This window comes from Apium graveolens, chromosome 11 (genome assembly GCF_009905375.1).
Source record: "Apium graveolens cultivar Ventura chromosome 11, ASM990537v1, whole genome shotgun sequence".
Classification (NCBI taxonomy): Eukaryota; Viridiplantae; Streptophyta; class Magnoliopsida; order Apiales; family Apiaceae; genus Apium; species Apium graveolens.
The window spans coordinates 17,745,589-17,753,697 of record NC_133657.1 but is presented as its reverse complement, the minus strand read 5'-3'; the positions used below and the strand labels follow the sequence as shown (position 1 = coordinate 17,753,697).

Below are 8,109 nucleotides of genomic sequence, written 5' to 3'. Positions count from 1 at the left end.
TAGTTCTCGATAAGAGTCACGAAAATGACATATCGATATGTATCTATTCTCTTAATATGACTTCTCGATAAGCAAATCCCAAACGTTCATTTTTAGTTCTCGATAAGTCATTTACCTTTTACTATAAATATCCAGACATCTCGACATACACCTTTTTATGCTTTCGAGATCTCTATGACCTAATTTTTCCAATTCTCAACCGCTCTCTCGTTTCAAACTCTTTCTCTCTACTTTTTCTTACCCACTCAAATTCAGACTATTTCAATGGCATCAAACACAGTTACAACTTTTATCCCAAAGGAGGGCACCAATTACCTTGCTTTTACTGATGCAAATCAAGCTCCTGATGCTTTCAAAAGTTTTATGAAGTTTCTTTCTGAAACTTATTTTGCAGGTGCTTTGACAGCAAATCCAGTTCTGTACTTGGATGTTCAGGGGGATTTTTGGAATACAGCTGTGGTAATGACTGTGGTGCATGAGAACTAGGTTGTATCTATAGTGGTTAATTGCTCCATTAGAGGCCATCAAGTGGAATTTTCTGAAGACGATGGCAATGAAGCTTTGGGCATCCCAACTGCAAATTTGGTGGAGGTTTCAACACAGGATGACGTAGCTGAGTTCATGGACTTCATCAATTATAGTGAAAGAATTAACTTGGCCAGTCCGAACAAGAAGTTTCTTAGGAGAGAATGGTCTTTCTTTTTTGACTCGATTAGAAGGGCCTTCACATGCAGAAAGACAGGGTATGACAACATCTCTAGTGTTAACCAGAAGCTGGTGTACTCAATGGCCCACAACAGACACCTCAATGTAGGTCATCTTATCATGGAGGAACTAAGCACTAGGCTCATAATGCCTTTGACAGCAAGAGGTAAAGAAATTTTCCTTTCCATATTTATAATGTCTGCTTTAAATCATAAAGTGCATGACATTCATATGCTTAATGGTATAGATAGGACTAAAATAAGTAATTATAAGCAAGTGTCCAAAGTTCTATTTGGCTCACTTACTACTAAAAACAAGGTACCTGTAAGTCTTAAACTCACTCCATTTATGATTGAGAAATTTAAGACTTACCATTACCCCCATGCCTGAGACCATTCCTTCTATACCAATAGAAGCTAGAAAGCCAACCACTTCATCCTCTCAAAAGGGTGAAGTGAGTAAAAAGAAGAGAAAGCAGACACCATTAAAAGTTGTTACTGAGATTGGTGAGGACCAAATAGAAAAAGAGTCACCCTTGGTCAGAAAAAAAAAAGAAGGTAAAAAAACTGAGTTGACCACTCAAGCCACCTCTGTATCCTCCCAAAAGGATGTAGTTGTAAAATAGAGACTTAAATAGACTCTAGAGGCATCCTCTCAATAGGGTGTTTTGATAAGTGGCATTTTATACCACTTAGAACGTCTTATAATAGCTTGATTTGGTGTCTTGAAATCAAGTATTTTGTGTATTTGATGTGTTTTTCTAGTATTTGTGCATTTTAGGGTATTAATTGCATTTCGGGAGAGATTTCATCAATAATAAGCCTTGGCATGTGTTTAGCATTGCAAGTGGGAAGATAGGAGCAGATTGCAGCGAAGAAATGGGAGAAAAACATATCAGTTTCCAGTAGGGGGCTGAGCGCCCGCTCAGGAATGCTGAGCGGCCACGCAGGGATGGATTTTCAGAATTAATATTTTAGACTCCTATTTCTGTTTTACTTCCAACTTCTGAGTTAGCTGGGCTTTATGGGACTCCTATATAAGTAGATTTCAGAGATGTTTCATAAAGGTTGGATCGTAGTATTAATCGAAGAGCAAGGAGATAAGGAAGAAGACCGTTTTAGCACACCGCAACGAAGAGGAAGCATATTTTCTTGTGATTCTTTATTTCGTTGTAAGTTGAATGCTAGTTTTCCTTACTTTGAACCTATTTACTCTTGTGACGTACTCTGATTTAATATAAGTAGTTTTAGTTATTATTCTTGTGTGTTATTATCATGTTTTCATATGAACCCATGATGACGATGAGTGCTATCATGGGCTAATCGTGATCATGCGGTCGTAACGGATTTACTATGGAATTCTTTAGTTAGTTGTTTAATACCTTAGTGTGTGATGATTGTATGATAACTAGTATTGGTTGTGCATATTCGTCTTATGTGCGTCGCGAACATATAAGATAGGGTGTTAATCTCTTGTGAAGCGATGGTGGATCTTGAGATTTAGAATAGACAGATTGATCGAAAAAATCATGACTATACACTCTCCATGCTAGCATAGGTTCATGTAAGAGTATGCATGATTAGTGGGTAACTCTAACCGTTTTATTCGCCCTGTGTAATCAAAAGGAATAACTTGTACTTAAATCGTTATGTTGTCAATTTTCGTAGACATATAGGGACTCAACATAATTGATGCATATTCAACTTCTATCTTAATTATGGATGCTTGGTAGAATGGTATTAGTACAATGAAAGTTGGCTTTTATCAGTTTCGTGTTATTCGATTAATATCATCACTGTTGCAGGCTAAGGGTAATAAAAATAGCTATTGAAGGAAGTAGTAATGAAGTTTTGATCTCATGAGTGTTTTAATATTGTTAATTCAAGTGTTAATTAAGTGCTTAATTCTAGTAGTTATTTGTAGTTAATAACTAGTTAATCAAATCAAAGTGTTATTGCCTTAACAGTGAAAAGTAGTCATACATTGGTAAATGAGTTTAATTGAACATAATTAGTCTGAGTCTCTGTGGGAACGAGCTAGAAAGTATTATATATTACTTGCGAACGCGTATACTTGTGTGTGTTATTAGCGCATATTTTCGCCCTAACAAGTTTTTGGCGCCGCTGCCGGGGACTCGACGTATTTGTTTAGTTTATGTACTTACCATCATTGGTCATTAGGACTCAGTGATTAAGACGTGTTACTTATTATTTCCGGTTGTGTTTCAGGTACTTTAGCGAGCGTTTATGCAAACTCGTTCTCGTACTCGCAAGAGGACTTTAGATACGGTTGAGGAGACAGACGAAGTTCTTGATATTCCGGATAAGATAGATTTTGAAGATTCGGATTCAGGAAGTGAGCAGAAAGAGCCAGTAACCATGGGTGATCGTTTAGTTTCGGCAGATCCAGCTCTTATGGACTTTTCTCGGCCTAAAATTGATGACATTCAGTCTAGCATCATGCACCCGACTATTGAGGCCAATAACTTTGAAATCAAGCCGGGCACTATTCAGATGGTGCAGAATTATGTTTCTTTCGGAGGTGTTGCGACTGAAGACCCCAACATGCATATAAGGAATTTTGTCGAGATCTATAGTACTTTCAAATATAATGGTGTGACTGATGAGGCTATCAAGCTGAGGCTTTTCCCATTCTCTCTGAGGGATAAAGCTAAGGACTGGTTACATTCTGAACCAGCTGGGTCTATCACTACTTGGCAAGATCTTGCGCAAAAGTTTCTGGTGAAGTTTTATCCAATGGTGAAGACTGCTGCTATGAGGATTGCTCTTACTCAGTTTGCGCAGCAACCTACAGAATCTATGTGCGAAGCTTGGGAGCGCTACAAAGAGATGTTGAGAAAGTGTCCACATCATGGAATGCCTGATTGGATGTGATCACTGGTTTGTATAATGGTTTAGGGGCCCAATCTCTGCCCATGCTCGATGCAGCAGCTGGAGGCGCCTTGTGGGCCAAAAGCTATACTGAGGCTTATAATCTTATTGAGACTATGGCTGCAAATGAGCATCAAAACCCAACTCAAAGGATGATGCATGGGAAGGTAGCAGGTATTCTGGAAGTTGATGCAGCTACAGCTATTACAGCGCAGCTCCAAGCACTGTCTATGAAGGTCGATTCTCTAGCCACCTATGGGGTCAATCAGATAGCTATGGTCTGTGAGCTCTGTGCAGGTTCTCATGCTACGGATCAATGTTCTTTTGTTAATGAATCTGTTCAGTATGTGAACAATTATCAGCGACAGCAGCAGCCTGTGCCAGCTACTTATCATCCTAACAACAGAAATCATCCAAATTTCAGCTGGAGTAATAATCAGAATGCTATTCAGCAACCATATCAACAAGGCGTAAGTAAATAGTTCAATCCACCTGGATTCCAGCAACCATAGCATTATGCTCAAAGGCAATCATATCCTCAATAAGGAGGTGCAGCTCCACCCTCTAGTGCTAATTTTGAGGAACTTAAGTTGTTGTGCAAAAGTCAGGTGGTTTCTATCAAGACCTTGGAAAATCAAATTGGACAAATAGCCAATGCAGTGCTCAACCGTTAACCTGGCACACTTCCCAGTGATACTGAAGTGCCAGGCAGGAAGGAAGATAAAGAGCAAGTCAAGGCTATTACCTTAAATTCTGGAAAAGTTGCTGAAGCTGAAAAAGCAAAAGAAGGAGAAACTGAAGTTGGTGATGAAGAAGCTAAGCAAAAGGAGAAAGCGGCGGAACCAAAGAAGACTACTGTTGAACACATTCTACCTGAGGGTAATACAGGGGAGAAACAGCTCTATCCTCCACCACCTTTCCCTAAGAGATTGCAACAACAAAAGCTGGATAAGCAGTTCGGTAAGTTTTTGGAGGTGTTCAAGAAACTTCATATCAATATACCTTTCGCTGAGGCTTTGGAGCAAATTCCTAGTTATGCGAAATTTATGAAGAGTATTCTTTCAAGGAAGGTGAAACTGGATGACCTTGAGACCGTTGCTCTGACGGAAGAATATAGTGATGTGCTGCAACAAAAGTTACCTCCAAAGCTTAAAGATCCAGGTAGCTTCACCATTCCTTGCACCATTGGCAAGTTGTCTTTTGACAAGTGCCTGTGTGATTTAGGAGCAAGAATCAATCTGATGTCGTTGTCGATCTTTAAAAAGTTGAATTTTCCTGATCCAAAGCCCACCTCATGTCTCTAAAATTGGCCAATCGTTCTATTACTTACCCACGAGGCATAGTGGAGGATGTGCTAGTAAAGGTGGATAAGCTCTTCTTTCCTACAGACTTTGTAATTCTGGATTTTGAGGAAGATAAGAAGATTCCCATAATCTTGGGGAGACCCTTCTTGGCTACAGGCCGTACTATATGTGCAGAAAGGTGAACTTACTATACGGGTGCAGGATCAGGATGTGACATTAAATGTATTCAAAGCAATGAAATTCCCTACAGAAGATGAGGAGTGCTTAAAAGTGGATTTGATTGATTCTGCGGTTACTTCAGAACTTGATCATATGCTAATGTCTGATGCATTAGAGAAAGCTTTAGTGGGGGATTTTGACAGTGATGATGACAATGGCAATGAGCAACTATAATATCTAAATGCTTCTCCCTGGAGGCGAAAGTTAGACATGCCATTTGAATCTCTTGGTACTTCTGACCTCAAAATGCCGAAGGAAAGCTCAAACCATCTACTGAGGAAGCACCTACAGTGGAGCTTAAACCATTGCCTGAACACTTGAGGTATGCTTTTTTAGGTGATGCATCTACTTTACCTGTTATTATTGCATCTGACTTTTCAGGTAGTGAGAGGGATAAGCTCTTAAGGATCTTGAGAGAATTCAAATCGGCTATCGGATGGACTATAGCAGACATCAAAGGGATCAGCCCTTCATACTGTATGCATAAGATTCTGCTAGAGGAGGGTAGTTAGCCGACTGTTGAGCAATAGCGCAGACTTAATCCTATCATGAAAGAAGTGGTGAAGAAAGAAATTCTGAAGTGTCTGGATGCAGGAATCATTTATCCTATTTCTGACAGTTCTTGGGTGAGTCCCGTACAATGTGTACCTAAGAAAGGAGGTATCAATGTGGTAGCAAATGAGAAGAACGAGCTCATCCCCATGAGAACAGTCACAGGGTGGAGGGTATGCATGGACTACAGAAAGTTGAACAAGGCCACAAAGAAGGATCACTTCCCTCTTCCCTTTATTGATCAGATGTTTGATAGGTTGGCCGGTCATGAGTATTATTGTCTTCTGGATGGATATTCAGGGTATAATCAGATTTGTATTGCACCAGAGGATCAAGAAAAGACTACCTTCACTTATCCATTTGGCACGTTTGCTTTTCGCAGAGTTTCATTTGGCTTATGTGGTGCACCGACCACTTTTTAGAGATATATGATGGCTATATTCTCTGACATGATTGGAAATAATGTCGAGGTCTTCATGGACGACTTCTCGGTCTTTGGACATTCATATGATGAATGTTTGAATAATCTTCGTGCGGTTCTCAAATGGTGTGTGGAAACTAATTTGGTGCTCAATTTGGAAAAATGTCATTTTATGTTGCGTAAAGGCATTATTCTTGGGCATAAGGTCTCTAGCAAGGGTCTTGAGGTGGACAAAGCCAAAGTGGGAGTCATTGAAAATCTTCCACCACCTATTTCTGTTAAAGGAAACCGTAGTTTTCTTGGTCATGCGGGTTTTTATCGGCGTTTCATCAAGGACTTTTCGAAGATATCTAAGCCGTTATGCAACTTGCTTGAGAAGGATATGCCTTTTAAATTTGATGATGACTGCTTGACGGCATTTGAGACTCTCAAGAAGAGTTTGATAACTGCACTAGTTATTACAGCACCTGATTGGACAGAGCCTTTTGAGATGATGTGTGATGCAAGTGATTATGCGGTGGGCGCAGTTCTTGGGAAGCGCAAGAATAATATCTTTCATGTGGTCTACTATGCTAGCAAGACCTTAAATGGGGCCCAAATCAACTACACCACTACTGAGAAGGAGCTCTTGGCTATAGTCTTTGGTTTTGAAAAATTTCGATCTTATTTGCTTGGGACAAAGGTGACAGTGTTCACTGATCATGCGGCCATTTGTTATTTGGTTTCCAAGAAGGATTCGAAGCTGAGACTCATTCGTTGAGTGCTCTTGCTACATGAATTTGAGTTAGAGATCAAGGATCGGAAAGGTACTGAGAATCCAGTAGCTGAACATCTCTCTAGATTGGAGAATCCCGAGTCTACTTCACATGGTAAGACATTGATCAACGAATCTTTTCCGGATGAGCAGTTATTCGCAGTTCAGGAGGAAGAGCCATGGTTCGCAGATATTGTGAATTATCTTGTCAGCAATATAATGCCTCCTAATTTGACCACAGCTCAAAAGAAGAAGTTTCTGCATGAGGTGAAGTGATATATGTGGGATGAACCGTATTTGTCTAGACAGGGAGCTGACCAGATCATCAGGAGATGTATCGCATTTTGTGAGACGGAGGGGATATTACGAGACTGCCACTCCACAGTTTATGGTGGACACTATGGTGGTGAGAAGACGGCAGCTCGTATTCTGCAAGCAGGTTTTTTCTGGCCTACTTTGTTTAAGGATGCTCATCAATTCATTTTAAGGTGTGATCGTTGCCAAAGAGTGGGAAATCTTACGAGAAAGAATGAGATGCCATTAAATGCGATGCTTGAAGTCGAGGTCTTTGATGTTTGGGAAATCGATTTCATGGGGCCTTTTGTCTCGTACTGCAATAATCAGTACATCTTGCTGGCAGTCAATTATGTCTCCAATTGGGTATAAGTCAAAGCTCTACCGATGAATGATGCAAAGGCAGTGTTGAACTTTCTTCATAAGCAGATTTTCACAAGGTTTGGAACGCCACGAGTAATCATAAGTGATGAAGGGTCGCATTTCTGCAACCGTAAGTTTACTTCTATGATACAGCGCTACAATGTGAATCATCGTGTTGCTACTGCTTATCATCCGCAAACAAATGGTCAAGCGGAAGTGTCTAACAGAGAGATCAAGCACATTTTAGAGAAGGTTGTTTGTCCATCAAGGAAGGATTGGTGTTTAAAGCTCGATGAAGCTGTTTGGGCTTATAGAACAGCATATAAGACTCCACTTGGGATGTCCCCATTTTAACTTGTGTATGGTAAGGGATGTCATTTAACTGCGGAGCTTGAGCAAAAGGCCTAATGGGCATTAAAGAAGTTGGACCTAGATCTACATGCAACTGGAAAGAAACGAATGCTTCAGCTTAATGAACTTGATGAATTTCGACTCCAAGCGTACGAGAACAACAAAATGTACAAGGAAAAAGTGAAAAGGCGGCACGACAGGAAGCTTCATCCTTCATCCTAAGTTATTTGTGCCGGGGCAGCAAGTTCTTTTATT

The 8,109-nt window shown here is 40.2% G+C and overlaps 1 non-coding gene across 1 annotated transcript; it reads right to left on the bottom strand.

Annotated features, from left to right (window-relative positions):
* Positions 1-3,476: 3,476 nt before the first annotated feature.
* Positions 3,477-3,583, bottom strand: LOC141698921 (small nucleolar RNA R71). Its single transcript, XR_012565418.1, has one exon. It is a non-coding gene; the product is annotated as a small nucleolar RNA R71 (small nucleolar RNA).
* Between the last annotated feature and the right edge of the window lie 4,526 nt (positions 3,584-8,109).